The following is a 9,011-nucleotide window of genomic DNA, read 5'->3' on the forward strand; positions in this document are numbered from 1 at the left end:
AATGACGATTATATAAATGGTTTCACAATAGTGGCCATATTCACTTTTTATCACATTTCATCGATTGTTTTGGTTATTAACGAAATACTATTTATTTATATGGTTACACGTATGAGTCACCCCAAAGAAACTCACCTCATTTCTCATATTGTTACATTTCAAGTAATCCTATCCTAAATACTTATAACCTCAAGTTTGCCCACATATGAAACTCATTGTACGCTATTACTAATTGTAACATTGTTTCTCTCGACCTCATGTACTCACCTTTCAGTCTTCTCATTTTTCACTCTTTGGATCCTTATTTCACTTATTGGATTTCACACTTACATCTATCAGAGTTCTTATTAGTAAAATTTCACTCATAAGATCTTATACTAATTTAGTGGCCCGACTTAAACCATGGATTTTAATGATTCACTTATTCCTTCACACTGAGGACATCTGACTTCAATTCTCGTCTCGTAATTGTCTACCCGGAATTTTTATTTATGCGAACATCTTCACTTATTTAAACCAAAATAGTTATTTTCACCTTGGTTATACTTTAAGATTTTAAATGTTTCATTTAAGTATTCCCTTTTTCCTACTTATTAAAAAGTCAATCCCGAAATTTTCAACCGTTAATACTGTTTTGTCAATATTGGTAAAATTCAACAAATTTATTTACATATCCATTTTAAATATTTCATATAAATATGCCTCTTAAACCACACAATGGACGAACACTGTGGACCATACGACGATCTAAACAATTATGGGTGCACACTTAATTATCGAAATCCCCGTATGGAAGCCATAATAAGTACACTTGTGTGCGATAACTCAGGTCCGAGGATGATAGCGAAAAAAAACCCGGTAGAAATGCAAGTTATGATAAGGGCATGGTGGATACGCCGCTGGTACATCCTATATATAAGTGCCTTTATCATGTTTCTCATTTGTAGCGTTTTTCGAGTCATGCTAGGATTTGACGTTATTCTTTTGCTTAAAATTTGTTCATGAAATTATCTTGCTAAAGACAATATTCGTTAATAATGACTTTTTCCTTAAGTTTATTTTAATTTCGGGACGAAATTTCTAAAAAGTTGGGGATACTGTAACATTTCGATTTTTCGCATTTTATTTTAATAAATTGTATTTGCATTCGAATCCATACCCGTATTTATAAACCCGACTAAGTGATTTTAGCATTTCATTTGGTTAATAAATAGTTATATCGTATTGATCGATAAGCGTGAAGTTCGTTAGTTTGTCTTCTAGAGGATCGTTAATAAACCGTAAGGATTGGAATGGTCATTTTTGTTAAGAGTTCATATATTCCATTCAAGTTTTAAACTATTAATAAAGGTCTAGGGTCCTTTAGGTAAATTCGCTAATATATATAAACCTAAACCAAACCCTAGCCCCCATCTCTTTCTCTTATTTTCCGGTGCCGTTTTCCGGCGACCGGAATTGGCTCCGGCGAGTCCCAAAGCATCACCACCGACCTCCGAAACCACCACTCTCCTTCTCCGGTAACCCCATCACCACCGGCACCCTCTCATTTATTTTCCCTCGTTTTTCCGGTAATAGTTTCGGTGGCTACAGGCTACAGCGCTGGTTCAAGGCAGTAACTCTCAGCGACGCGATCGCGTGGATATATTATTTGCTTGATTTCGAGTTCGTATGACAAAGTTATGAGCAAAATAAGAAAGGGTTCGTATTCCGGCTGTCGGGTCAGTTTTCCTGCTGACTGTTTGGTTTTCCGGCGACGGTGAAGGTGTTTTCCAGTGAAGAAAACAAGTACAGATAGTGGAGTTCAATGAGACGGTCACGTGGATATCTTATTTGCCTAAATCAGAGTTCTTTTGTTATGGTTTCGAGCTATTCGACTATTTCTTTTTGTAAGTATTTTAAAGGTTATAAAACTTATAAAAATTAATATTAAATATAAATAAACTTTTCGTATTAAAACCGAACACCGTTATGACCTGTTTTCTCGGCTCGACTCGTTAAACTAATTTAATATATATATATATATATATATATATATATATATATATATATATATATATATATATATATATATATATATATATGTATGTATATATATATATATATGTATGTATGTATCGTAAATATATAAATAACGAACATAACTTATTTAAACACCCGACACCATCTTTTGGGTAAAGTTGTTTACATAAAAGATGTACATTTTTCACATGATAAACGTAAGCCTTAAATCAAAATCTGTTAATTTGGAGCTTTCGGTGGTCAAATCAATCCCGGCCCGTTAAGGGGCATTTTAGTCAATTTTGGAATAATTCGAATACTCTATCTTCTGGTTAGAACTAGCTTTCGGACCAGAAGACTTTTATGTTCATCATAATATCTTGAGTGTAGTGGTCAGAACCCGACTCCAGAATCGCAGTTCCGATTCTGAACAGTACCAGCTCGCTTAAATATTGTTTATTTCATAACTCAAGTTCTAGACATCCGTTTAGACCTGTTTCCAGCAGCTACGTTCTCGTTTTTATTTGTATATTATTCCCTTAAAGTTTCAGGTTTATTTATTTTCTGACCAGTCAGCTCGCTTAACCACATCCTTAAATTTCTCGTTAACTTTATTATTTCAAGGTGAGTACTTTCATACCCCTTTTTCCATCTTTCGTTTTGGGGTGACATTTCATACTTATCAAACTAAATGCTTTATTACTTGAACCTTAAACCCACAAACATGATGTAACATCCTAAAATTTATAATGTTAAATAAAGAAAGTTACGTTTAGTGATTTCGCGTTATTAATTAATTAATGTCGAGTAAAGAACGGATCATGGACTTAGATTAATTAAGATGGGTTAAATGAGAATGGGCCTTAGGTCCATGGGCTTTAAGGGATATAAATATCCCCTAAACCAACCTAAAACCCTAAACCCTCATTTCATTTCCATCATAATCTCTACACACTCAAAAACACACACATACACTACACCATATTCGGCCGAGAGGGAGAAAGACATCCGAGACCAAGAATCAAGCCGACCATTATTAGATCTTCAATATACGAGATAACCAAGCAAACCGCGACCACACCGAACGTATAAAAGGTATGTTCTTGACCTTTAAAGTTTACGTAGTATTGAACATTTTAACCTTAAAGGTCCAAGCTTTATAGTATATACGGGATATATATACGAACGAAAACGGTTAGGGAACGTAGGGGGTGATGTCGAACCATAACAAGGGTATTAAAATCGCCAAAATGCTTGATAAAAACCAAACCCGTAGCTGACCTGAACAACTTCGCCTGCAAAGCTTAACTTCGCCTTCAAAGCATAACTTCGCCTTCAAAGCTTAACTTCGCCTTCAAAGCTTAACTTCGCCTACGGCCAAGTTCGCCTAACTGGTAACTTCGCCTAAGGCCAAGTTCGCCTAATTGATAACTTCGCCTAAGGCCAAGTTCGCCTAATTGATAACTTCGCCTAAGGCCATGTTCGCCTAAATGATAACTTTGCCTACGGCCAAGTTCGCCTAACTGATAACTTCGCCTAAGGCCAAGTTCGCCTAAATGATAACTTTGCCTACGGCCAAGTTCGCCTAACTGATAACTTCGCCTAAGGCCAAGTTCGCCTAACTGATAACTTCGCCTAAAGCTAAGTTCTCTTAAGGTTTAACTTCGCCTAAAGTTAAGTCCGCTTAGAAAATAAATTAAAAACCTAATGGAAAATGTGTTAAGACAGTTAATGGAAAATAAATTAAAAATCCCTTTCTTCTGCTCGACCCCAGCCAGGGGCTCTGCCCCTTGGACCCTGCTAGGGGCTGCCGCCCCTAGACCCCGCTGCCAGGGGCGCTGCCCCCGGACCCCCGTTCGTTGTGGGTAGTAGTTAAGACTAGAAAGATGATATGAGTAGTGATAGTTAATTGATACGTATACTTGTTATACAGTCAGCCGTGCACAACTGAAGAAAGGGATTACGATTAACGGTGAACGTAACCGTGTTCAGGTGAGTTTCTAGCCCCAATTATGTGTTATGTTTTCGGGGCTGTGTGCATACTCGATATGTTTTTTAATACGCTTATCCTAAGACATAAGTGTATGCCTTATGTGAATGATGTGATATGTATGAATGATGGCTTGACGGTACGTGAACGATCTTCGGATATTGCACGTACTGTCAGGTTGTAACGCTAAGTATAAGGTAAGTATGATATGTATGCTTATGTGTATGAATGTGATAAAGTTAATAAAAGAAGGAAAGGATGGTTGTATGGTTACGAAGAGGGTACCGGGCCCTAATAATACTCGAGGTATGATGTATGGTTGTATGGTAACGAAGAGGGAATCGAACCCTACTAATATTCGAGAACTAGGGAACCGAACCCTACTAATATTCGAGGAAAGAGGGTACCGAGCCCTAATAATACTCGAGGAAAGTGGGCACCAAGCCCTAATAATACTCGAGGAAGGAGGGTACCGAGCCCTAATAATACTCGAGGAAGGAGGGTACCGAGCCCTAATAATACTCGAGGAATGTAGGGCGTAATGCTCTTTATAACGTAAGATATGAAAGTAAGTTAATACAAAAGAAAGTATGAAAGTATGAAAGTATGAATGAAAGAATATAAGTTTATGTGTAATGTATAGTGTATGATTAACTAGAACTCACTCAGCGTAGCTGACTTTTAGTATGCACGCAGGTGAGTAGGATGAGGCAGCTCGCTTGAGGAAACACGTGGCATTGAATAAGAGGCTGGCATCGGAAGACTCAAGACGTTTAAGTTTAATGTTTCGTTTATTTTGAAAGACAAAATGATGTTTTAAGACAAGACGTGTTTTGTTATGAAATGTTTTATGAAAGCTTTTATATTCCGCAAATGTTTTAATTAACTCTGATATTTAGAACTGCGTTTATGAGTAAATCCAACACAAAAGTAGGGCTACCGGTAACGGGGCCTTACACATGATTGTATACTTTACTTGAATAAATGCTTGATTTGGTGTTCTATGCTTACATGATTATGTGCTTATGTGTTTATCGCTTTTGGATGGTGGAACTATAAATCCTAGACCATTTGGCAACCCCTCTTGGCAAGGTGTCGTTAACGTAATGCAATTAACGATAACTATTAAATCCTAAACTATTTGGCATCCCCTTATAGTTGGGTGTCGCTAACTTGTTTAGCGATAACTATGTTTACAGCTTTTGGATGGTGGAACTATAAATCCTATACCATTTGGCAACCCCTCATGGCAAGGTGTCGTTAACGTAATGCAATTAACGATAACTATAAAATCCTAAACTATTTGGCATCCCCTTATAGTTGGGTGTCGCTAACTTGTTTAGCGATAACTATTTTATCCAAGTTTATAGCTTTTATTTATTGTTTTGTATACAAGTTTTGTGGCTTTTTATTACTATATATTTATATGCTAAAACTTATGAATTGCTCACCAACCTTTGTGTTGACAAACTTTATTTTATGAAATGTTACAGGTTTAACTTTTGTTGACTCGAGGACTTGACGAAAACGTTACCAAGACTATTAGGTTATTAGTAAAAACGAACAGTATAATTGCTACTTGTATTCAGTTTGTTTGTGTGAACAGGATGTGTTGTTTATTGATTTGTTGAAATAAAATGAGTTGAATAAATATTGTCACTTTAAATAGTGTCTTGTGTATTTGGGCAATCGGTTGCACCCCGGCATGTTCCGCCGCCTTTGGTCGGGGCGTGACATTAATCATTTACACAATATTATGTTTACCAACCACACCATATTGTTAAACAACTTGCACAATTTCAAAAAGTTTCTTCTATTAGTAAGTCTTAACATCATGTTCTTATTTGTTTAAGATACCAAAGATACCATGTTTCATGACATCCTAGTATTTCTAGTTGATTTTATTCCATTCTATATGTCCTATTCAATCACTTTATTTTTCATCTTTAATCAACACAAAATTAATAAAGACAAGTATCAAATCAAGTATTTGGATTGTATGCACATGTAAGTAAACTTTTCAAAATAGTCAAATACCAAATCTCTACATCACTTTTTTCAACCCTTTTTCAAGATTCCAATTACCTTTTCAAACCCATTATTAATATTACTTACAACTTTTCAAGTAATCTTTAATAAATCAACTAAGTGGGTTTTCAAAATTATCAATCATTCTTAACAATTTAATCAAGTAACTAATTAATCATCTCAAACCATAACCCATGCCAAAACCCACGGCTCAAGTGGGTGTGTTTACCCATAATCCATTTTCATATTTTAGTCATTTACACACTTACTTTCATCATAAAAACAATACTTAAACCCATTTGTTAAACAAACTCAAGTGAACTCAATATGGCCAATCTAAAGCAACTATAAGATAACCATAATAACTCCTACAATCAACTAAACCCATCTTTTACATTTACATACAAACTCATGGCTCACACACATGCATGCACATATCCATATCACACTTGCATGCACATCATCAAGAATACTAAAATCAAGCTTTAAACATCACACAACAACTAATATACCCAATATTAAGGTGGGTTACCTTGGATTTTCGGTTTTGGTGACTAAGGAGATGATAATGTGGTCTTGTGCTAGCTTATAACTCCTTCCTTAGCTTCCTAAACTATTGTTTTTGCTTAATCTTCCACCCAAGACCCTTAATCTTCAATAATATGGATGTAAATATTTTTGAAATGTGATAATATGAGGAAGATGGTGGTGACCGGTTATATGGAGAGAAAAAGAGTGTATAGGCTTATGAGTTGGAGTGTAGGTGTATGATGTTGGCATAACAAATATCTCACAAGTAATCATGCAATCATTGCATGTTTGTAAACAATAATGTGATTGGAGGGTTTGGGAGGTGGGGTTGGTTTTGTGTGTAGGTCTCGGCAGAACCAAAGGGGGAGTGGAATAGTTGGTGATTAATAATAATATATGTGGTGTAGTTTAGGTGATAATGTTTAACGTAATGCGTAATTTATCTAGCCAAATGAAGTCTATTTCCAATAATTTTCGTCAGACTTTGAGCGAAACTATATTACAGTCAATGTCTGCCTAAAAACTTAATTTACTGACAAACTTGATGTCGGGTCCTTACAGTGTCCTCTACTGGCTTTTGGTTACTTATTTTCTAATTTTCGCGATTTGAACCTTCTAAAATTAAGTTTATATACTATCTCTAATCTCCTAATATAAATTTTAATTTTTCAAAGTCATCTAGACACGTTTAAGAATTTATTTGTTTCTAAGTCTTTACCCGATGTCAAACTGTGCAGTGTTCGCTACACGCCAAAATTGAACTTTTTCGGGTTCCATATTTTAAAAAACTAAAATCAAAGACTTTGGACAAAAATATTATTCCTATATATTTATTTTATTAATTAATACGTGATTACGGTTAAGATAATTACCAGGTTAGTCTAATTTTTGGCAGTTGTCACATATATATCATGGGTCATGGGCTTAAGCCCATGGTTTTTCTCTCTTCCTTATTAACCTAAGTCCATTACCCATATTACTTAACCCAACACAAGCCCGACTTATAATAACTTATATTTTATTTTATAAACCGAAACAGGAAATGGGATGTTACATATTTTATAAAAAAAGTTATTACATATATTAATCATAAGTTTACATATGTGTAAAATTTATGTACTAACAAATTTACATGTGTGTAAAACAAAACATAGTTATGCATAAAAACTAATTTTCAAAATTGTAATCATAAATATAGATACAAAATATGATAAAAATACACTCAAATAAGATTAACATACAAATTGTTTTATAAAAAACGTTAGTTTTCAAGGGTTCCTTCAAGTTCTTAAATAATTCAACAATTCTGATAATATACTCATCCTATATATATATATATATATATATATATATATATTATATATATATGGATAGGGTTAACATAAAAGACAATAGTTTTGTGAGAAGCATAAGAATATATGTAGACCCTTGGATCTAAAATCTAGTGGTTGAGAATGGTAATTTCTAAAAGTTGTATAGTTTCCTATTTACATGGTATAGTGTCATATTTAGATGGTATACTTTATTTTAAAGTCTTCTCACACTTCTCACAAAACAATTATTTTTTATTTTAACCCTTTTCATATATATATATATATACATATATATATGTTTAAGTTCAAGAAAGAAATCAAATTATTGCAAGAAATAAGAGAAATGAATATGAGTCACTAGTTTTATTTTAGGTTTTAAATATTTAAAAATAAAAAAAGAAGATGTAATTGCAACAATAAATGCACCCTCTCTATCCAATTAATACAACTAATATAACCATAATAAATATCTCTAGTTAATATATCTAACTAATTTAACTATAATACTTAAAAAGATGAAAACACTACTTTAGTTTTATTTTTTATTTACACATTCTTCATTTTATTCAACGTAAATAAAATTTATTCATATAATACTATTTCTTTATATTAAAAAAATAATTTTCACTCAATATATTAGCATATATCAACGTATTTAAGTTCAATAAATATACAACCTACACAAAGTTATATAACCAACACTTGTTTTGAGCAATAAAAACGTACAACATACAAAAAGCATATAACTTACATATGTAATTCGACATCAACAATTATATAAACTACACAAGGCTACACATACCCTACACATGCGTAGGTCATATGTTTTTCGTATGTAAGCTATATGTTTTCTTATTCTTAGAACAAGTGTAGGTTATATGTTTTTGTGTATGTTCTATATTTTTTATTGACATTTAATGCAACCATGTGTAAGATAGTTTTTTGTATTATTAATCACAATGTAACTACGTGTTGATGGATATTGATATGTTGAATTTGAAGAAATTGGTTTTGAAAAGAATTAATGTATGAATAAATTGTATTTGTGTAAGATAAAATTTTCGTGTGTAGGTTATATGTTTTTTGTATGTAGGTTATATGTTTTCGTGTGCGTGTGTATTTTATTGATGAGGAATTTTGTGTGTAGGTTA

This window comes from Bidens hawaiensis, unplaced genomic scaffold, assembly GCF_021521415.1.
Source record: "Bidens hawaiensis isolate Kalapana, Puna unplaced genomic scaffold, B.hawaiensis_p1.1 tig00018840_1, whole genome shotgun sequence".
Classification (NCBI taxonomy): Eukaryota; Viridiplantae; Streptophyta; class Magnoliopsida; order Asterales; family Asteraceae; genus Bidens; species Bidens hawaiensis.